The 8,159-nt window shown below is 39.9% G+C and overlaps 1 pseudogene; it reads right to left on the minus strand.

The window, feature by feature from the left end:
• Nucleotides 1-6,050: 6,050 nt before the first annotated feature.
• On the minus strand, nucleotides 6,051-6,465 carry LOC102865833 (annotated as a pseudogene).
• Between the last annotated feature and the right edge of the window lie 1,694 nt (nucleotides 6,466-8,159).

Consider the following 8,159-nt stretch of genomic DNA (forward strand, 5'->3'; position numbering starts at 1 on the left):
CCTTACTGTGTTAAAGATACGGACTATCAGAGCTGGGGACATCCTAAAGATCATTGGTATTGTCTATCTCATTTTAAAGATGACAAAACAAGAGGGGTTATCACGTTTAAAACACAATTTTTTTTTTTTAAGTATTAGAGCCAGAGCTAAAAGCCTAGAATTCTCAAATTCCAATTTAATACTCTCTCTACCAGTGAGAAATCATATCAATAAAACCACTTCTCTGCTCAACAGCCACACTTCTACCTCTTTTGGTCAATTTTTCAAAAATCGGTTTTGCACTTTTCTCTAAAATAAATAACAGTGTTTCTACAACCCATGGGCACTTAGCCCAGATTTAAAAACATAGTGGTAAGTGACTGCAAACATATCTCATCAATGTCTCCATTATTTGGGGGACGCCTGGAGTGGAGGTAAGGGAAGAGAAGGCAGCTGGCAAGGCTAGCCTAGGTTTGAGCAATTAGCTAAAATGTCCAAAATTCCAAGAAGCTATTGGTGATGTTTTATCACCATTGTTTGGCTGCAAGGGAAGAGACTGCTTAAAATTTCTACTCCGAATTTTAATTAAATTGTGGCCTGTGGCAAAATAGAAAGACATTAAAATCAAATGCTAGTGTCTCCTCTTTGTTTATTTTATGGGCTCTCATCTCTGACTAGTTCTCATTGAAATAATTAAATGTCTTTTCAGCAAATGGGCTGTGCAGCCTGTTTAGTTTAATGTTTCTTATAACCTAGCAAAGAGCACAGTTGATTTCTCCCCCACCCCCATCACCCCACCACTCGCAGCCCTTCCCCCTCCACTCCCCACCCAAGCTGACAAGGCTACTCCTTACACACACTAGTAGAGATTGTTGGAGGCTTAGTACATTGCATGTGACATTACTGGGTCAGAGACACTTCCAGATTTAAGCTGATGAAAGTGGAGCAGGCACACTGTAGAGCAAGCACACTGTGTGGTCAATGCAGCCCCTTGGCTTGAGACTGATGTTTCATCTTTAATGACTCATTGCATTACATGAAGGGAAAATCGCTTTCAGAAATAGACTCTACTTGTGGAGGGAGCAACGGAATATATCTGAGGGTTTAAGGAGAATGTCACTGAACCTTTGCATATGAAAAGCAAAGCCCAATACATCATCTAAAATGGGGAAATCTTCAATCTCCTCCTGCACCAGGCAGATCCGATTTGACAGTACACACATCAAAAATAATAAAATAAAATTTAAAAAAATAAAATGGGAAAATCTAGTCAAAGAGGGTTTAATTGTCTACATACTAAAGTTTGGGGGAGGAAAATAAAACACCTTTCTTGGGGGTGGGCGTAAAGAGATTGTGCTCATGAAAAAAAAAATTATTTCTCTTAAAGAAAACTCCAGAAGTAGGAGGTGGAAATGAGGTGCAGGAAGAGAAGGAGAGAGCCACCTCTGTAAATTTAAATGCTAACTTGTGTGTTTTCGATATTCTTCAAGGTTATGTGCTTCCAAGCTATGTGCCTTTCTCCATTATCACATGTGATCTTCACAGCAGCTGAAAATTGTGGTTTAGAGATATTAAGTGACCTACCAAAGGCCTTCTAACTACTGCGTGGCAGAGGGAACATACACAATATAGGCACTTGGTATACTTGGATGGTGCAAATAAATGGTTAAGCACTTTACAACTAGCTGAAAGATTGATGGCTTAAATGAGGCACTTTGAAGGCAGGCCTGGTGAGCTCCTTCTGAAAGGTCGCAGCCTTGAAAACTCTATAAAGCAGTTATAACTCTGCACACAGGAGCTGCCATGAATCAGAATCAAACTCTGCAGCAACCAACAACAACAGTAAGCACTTAGGCTCACTTAACCTGAACAATCGAGCACTTCTAGGCACTGTGCTGAACACTTTACATATGCAAGTTCATATCATCTGCATTAACACCTTTTTGGGGAAAATATTATTCATCACTCTGTTTTACAACTGAGAAAATAGTGTCCAAGTAAATAACTTTTCTGAGGTTAGATAGCTCTGTTACTGCTGCAAAGCTGGGAAATGGAAAAGCTGTAGTATAAGATCCTTAAAACACAGTGAGCCACTAGGATCTACAGAGAGAGAGAGTCACTAGTGGGACATTTCCTGCAACTGGCATGTGGTGTCAAATAACGTAGAACAGTGATATTTGACCCTAAAAAGATTTACATCACTCCCTATTCTATGCTTTGTTCTGTCCTGAAAAAGTAAACCTCAGGACATCTATGCTTTACATAATGGAGACAAAATAGTAAGTCATGAAATACTTGGCAAATAAATGGATGGATGAATGATGTTTAATCAGCAATTTGCAACTTTTTTATTCTATGGCCCTGTATACTCAATATTTCTATGATAGGTCTAATCCTTTTGTATGAGTTTGAATGTACTAAAATTTTGATGATAAAAGGTAATGAATACTGGAGAGGATTTACTTGTGCTTAGACAAATAAGATGTGAAAAATAAAAAAGGAAATGGCTGGCCTGTGGCTCTCATTGTCTTGGCAAAGTAAAATCTGCTCTAGGGATCAGACACCCAGGGAAGTATGAAAAGTTAAGAATGTATCAGAAAAGTGAGAAGGAAAACAATTAAAGATAAAAAGACACTAATATACCTACTTTGTCCCAGGCCCTTTCAGAGGCTAGAACTTAGTTAATCCTCACAATAGCCCCAAAGCACGCATTATTATCTCTGTTATATGGATGAGAACATTGAGAATCAGAAATTAGATACCTTGCCCAGAGCCTCACAGGTAGGAAATGATGGGATTTCTGATTGTTTGGTTTCTGATTGACCTTGGAATGTGAGAGTGTTCCAGGACACTCATTAACTCTTCAAACAGAAATTCTGATTAAAATAGAATATTTTAACTGTTTTAAAACAGGGAATTTTTAACTTGGTGAGGAGAAAAAAAAAGAAAAAGAGAGATAAGAAATATAGTTGTCATGGATTGAACTGTGCCCCTCCACCTAAATATATATTTTTTTAAAAAAAATTTATTTTCTTAATTGTAATGACCATTTACAGAGATTTTGGATTTCCATTCATTTATTGTTGCACTTTTCTCCCTGCCCACCCCTCCCTCCCCAGTTTGTTCTTCTCTTTGAAAAGTAAAAGAAAAATTCTTTCATTGGTACACAATCCCCACCCCACCCGTCCACCCTGCCCAGAGTGTATTCCACTATGCAACCTTAATTCTGGCCTCTTGTAATAACCATAATACCCTATCATATATTGCTTTTAAACTGTTCTCTCCCTCATCTGTTTCAATGCAATATACAGAATTTATCCAGTTTTTCTCAGTCTTAGTCCAACCCTGAAGTCAGTCCCATTCTACAACAGTGGCACCAGCAGTATTTGTCCTTATGTGACTGAGATATTTCATTCAGCATCATGTCCTCCAGGGTCACCCATTTTGAATAATATTGCATGAGTTCCTCGTTTTTCAATGCAGCTTTGTATTCCCTTGTGTGACTGTACCGCAGCTTCTCTAGCCATTCATTTGTTAATGGGCACTTAGGTTGTTTCCAACTCCTTGCTTAAATACATATTTACTGGACTGGTCAGTATTTTGGGTTTTGTTTGTTGTTTTTTGTTTTTCTGCTAAAATAATGTAATATTGTAGTTATATAATGGTATCCCATGATCTGATAAGCCAATACATTGTGAGAAGGTTAAGAGTGGGCTGCAACACATTTAAAATCATCTCACAGTCCTGATGAGATTTCAGGAGAGTTTCCCTTGGATGTGACCTGCATCATCTTTTGTCTTACAAGAGATAAAAGGAAAGAAAGGCAAGCAGAGAAGGAGGGAGCTCAGTATTACAGGAAAGAAAAGCTGGGATTGAAGCACATCCTTTGGACCTAGGTCCCTGTTCAAGGGTCCTTCACCCAGGCAAAGATCAGGACATGCCAAAATCTCCAAAGAACACTGGACCCATAGATACAGCAAGGAGATAAGGACCCTTCTTCAAAACCAACAGAGACAGAAAGCCTTCCCTATAGCACTGGCACTGTGAATGCAAAATTTTAGCCTTTTAAACGTTGAGAAAATAACTTTCTGCTTGCTAAAGTTATCCATATTTGGTATTTCTTTTAATGGAAACACTAGATAATTTAAACAAGGGCAAAGAGCATCTACTCTTAAAGGAACCACATTCTCTGAACATAAGGACCAAGATTTGCATTGGGTAGTCATTGCATAATAACTGCATCTACTGACATCACTACAGATCTCCAGGACCATTTGTAATTTCACCATTCTAAGCCACAGCTCCTTTCTATCCAAAATAGGGATACACATGAACCCCATAGAGTTTCAGTTAGTATAATATGGGGTTAAGGGGACTTGATGGTGTAGTGTGTTATGTGTTGGGTTGCTAACAAAAAGGTCACCAATTTGAGTCCACTAAGAGTAATTTCCTCCTGTTAATATTTACAGCCCAGAAGCCCAGTGGTCACTATGAGTGAAAATAGACTCAAAGGCAGTAGATTAATATTGGATTAATAATAATATGCAATAGAGTCTAATATTGTTTCTTGCAAGCTCTCAGTACTTTGAAGTAAAAAAAAAAAAGGCTAAAAAATAAAGCCAAACAAAAATCTTCCCAGTAATTCCACAGAAAAATAATAAATTACACTGAACATACAATGCACAAAAAGCTGTTTTGTAGTCCAAAGACCATATGGAAAGAGTTTACTAAAGTTGACAATCCCTGATCCAGTTGCTTCAGAATTGGCTTTTGGTCAGAAGCAAAGGATAGAAAGCATTGCAGAATTTTATAATCTCTGAGCTGACAGGGTCCTTCCAGATTAGCCAAATGATAGTTGAGACCCTGGAAGTTGGGAAGAAATTGCTAGAATTTACCTTCTGTTCACGTGTTTCAGGTGTCATTGAGTTGGCTCCAACTCAGTGAAAATCTCTCTGGTCCTACGCCATTCTCACAATCTCTGCATCCATTGTTACGACCACTGTGACATTTCATCTCATGGAAGTTCTCCCTCTCCTTTACCAAACCACTGCTTTTCCAAGCACAATGCCTTTTCCCAAGGCCTGGCTTCTCCTGAGAGTACATCTCAAGTATATGAGACAAAGTCTCACCACACTAGTTGGAGCAAAATGTGAATTCATTCCACAGCCAAGTGTAACAGGGATAAATCTAATTTCAGTCTGGACCTATGATATAAGCTCATGCATATTTGTTAGAAAAGTCATGCTGTGTCATTAGTTCAACAAGCCAGCCAAAGTTGCTGAAAAATCACATAAACAGTTCATCTCTTCCAATTTCTAAAGGGAGTTTAGTGGTTATATGTTCCTAAAAGTCCTGAGTTGTGTCTCTTTTCATAACTCACGTGTGAGGGTACTAACTCAGTTGACCTTTCTGTGCCCCCTTTCCTTATATATAAAACCTGGGTGACAAATACTAAACTATGCTCAGAGCCATTTTACTTTATCAGTATCTTTCACAGCATAACACACCACCTCTTCCATCAGAATAAAAATGTTTTGCTGAAACAGTTTTACTCCAAGAATGGACGTGCATTTCATTTTAGGAACATTTTATTTATATTATGCAATAATAATATCACAGTATATTTTACAAGTTAAATGTAGAGAACATATAAAATAGAAATGGAAGGGAACTAAACACAGGTCAGGAACATGAAATTTCCCATAACTAGGGGCCGAAGGAAGGTGTGCAGTCAGCCTAGCAGCCCAAGGAGGGAGCAGGGCAGCTGCAGGACCAGCACATGGTTTGTGTCTGTCGTCTGTGTGTACACCAGAAAGGAGTTGGGTCACCTCTCCCTGACCTGGTCTGGCTGGGATGTTTCATCTGGTCAGTGGAAGGTTGGTGTTTGGGTGAAAAAAAACAGGCATCTTGTTGCCTACTCAGAGCTAGTCCCTTGGTGGCCATGGTGGGTTTTGCTGCAGAGGGCACTAAGGGTGGGAGTATAAAAAAAACATGTGTGTGGAGGACAAAAGTAAACAGTTCCCCTCCCCCCAAAAAAGCCACCTCCAAACTCTTGAAATGCACACGTTCTCTCAAACATAGAAAAGTCTCACCCTGAACATGTTTACAAGAAGACCATTGTCAAAAAACTGTTTCTATGATAATATTTCCAGTTAAGATGCTGGCTGGCATCATCTGGGACTCAGGTGCTGCCTCTATCAAGGACTGCCACGTGTTTGTGGAGCTAGGGATCACGAAGTCAATCTCAAAGAACCATTCTTTGAGGCTTGACCTTTCAAGTACACTTTTTGTTCCAGGCAGAATTCCCTATCTGCTCAACTCTCCAGGGATCACCTTGGGAACATGAGTTTCATCCTCCGTGACAGGGACGGACACGTTTTCTGTCCCTTGCCCGAGTACCTTCCCTGTCTCAGCATCCCAAAGGTTCAACCAATTTAGTTTAAGGCCCCTCAGGATCTCCCTGGCCCGCTTGTCCTGGGCTAACATGATGTGGCGGCTGCTGCCCACAACTCTCACATACTGACCCAGAGGAGCCTCGTAGATGGTGCCGAGGAGTCAAGGACGAAACCACAGCCCGGCCTTAAGGTTTTGGGTGTAGTGGCAACAGACAGACTCAGACAGACCTCTCCATCCCCTTAGCTTGACCTCAATTTATTTTAACAATTATATTCTGGAGCCTAGCACAGGAGGAATGTAAGTCGTAATATAATGTAGTCCTTTATCTAGAATGAAAATTTCTGAACATTCCACAAGTCCATGGTCAATTTTAGAGAAAAACAAAGTGAATGATAAAAAGACCATTTAATTAAAGATATAAACAATGAAAACAAAAAGCAGAGTAATATTATATATATAGAATTTATAAAATTTTTTATGTTACTGAAGTTATGTTCGTATCAATTTACTATGTTGTTGTTTGATTTTTTTCTTTAAATTTATACTAGTTTATTTTAAAAATTTGAATACGTTGTTTTTCAAATCAGATTCTAGTTTCCCTCCCCATCTCCCCAGTCAACCAGATTCTTCTAGTTTTCCTCCCCCTCTCCCAATCAAATTGTACAATCCATGATCAATCCTCTCCCCCCACCCACATATCCTCATCCCTCTGCTTCCAGCCTTCCCCTTACCCTTGGATGTTCATACTCATTATGCAAGAATGGTTTTATACAATATTGTCCCTATTAGTTCATGTTGTTCGATTTTTAAGTGCCATCGCGTCACTTGCAACTCATAGCGACCCAATGTACAACAACCCTGAACCCTGCTCTATACTGTGCCAAAGTTATTGTCTCTGGCACATCTACCCTCATTATCACAGTTCGTGAATCAATCCATTTCATTAAGGTTCTTCCTCTCTTGTGCCGTTCCTTCACCCTTCTAAGCGTGATGCCCCTTTCTAAGGACTGGTCCCTCCTTGCAACATGCCCAAAGTATTTCAGACAAAACCTCAGAAACCTTGCCTCCAAGGAGCAGCCTGGTCTCACTCTCCCCAGGATGGATCTATCTGTTCTCCTGGCAGTCCATGGCATATTCAATACTCTTTTCCAGCACCAAACCTCAAAGGCTTCAATTTTCTATCATCTCTAGTCATTGTCCAGTTTTCTGAAGCATAGTGAATAACTGTGAAGACGATGGGCTGGATCAGGATCACCTTAGTCTCCAGATTTACATTGTTGTTCTTCAGTACTCTGGAGAGATCCCTAACAGCAGATTTTCTCAATAAAATTCAATCCATATTGAAGGTTTAAGTCCTTGACCTTCTGCAGTAAGGAACATTCTTCCCAGTTTCAGCAAGCAAGTTTGTGTCATCTGCATATCATAGGTTGTTGATGAGTCAATTTACTATGTTGCTGCTGTTGTTATGTGCCATCAAGTCACCTACAACTGATGTTGTTGTTGTTATGTGCCATCCCTGCTTTATGTTGTGCCAAACTCACTGTCTCCAACAAACCTTCTCCCGCCACCCAATCTCTGAATCAATCTATCTCATTGAGGGTCTTCCTATCCTGCACTGTCCCTCCACTCTGCCAAACATGATGACCCTCTCCAAGGACTGGTCCCTCCTTGCAATATGCCCAAAGTATGTCAGATGAAGCTTCAGAATCCTTGCCTCCAAGGAGCAGCCTGGTTTCACCCTCTCTAGGATGAACCTATTTGTTCTCCTAGCAGTCCGTGGTATA

The sequence above is a fragment of the Elephantulus edwardii genome, unplaced genomic scaffold (assembly GCF_000299155.1).
Source record: "Elephantulus edwardii isolate Elephantulus edwardi_28Jun2011 unplaced genomic scaffold, EleEdw1.0 scaffold00131, whole genome shotgun sequence".
Classification (NCBI taxonomy): domain Eukaryota; kingdom Metazoa; phylum Chordata; class Mammalia; order Macroscelidea; family Macroscelididae; genus Elephantulus; species Elephantulus edwardii.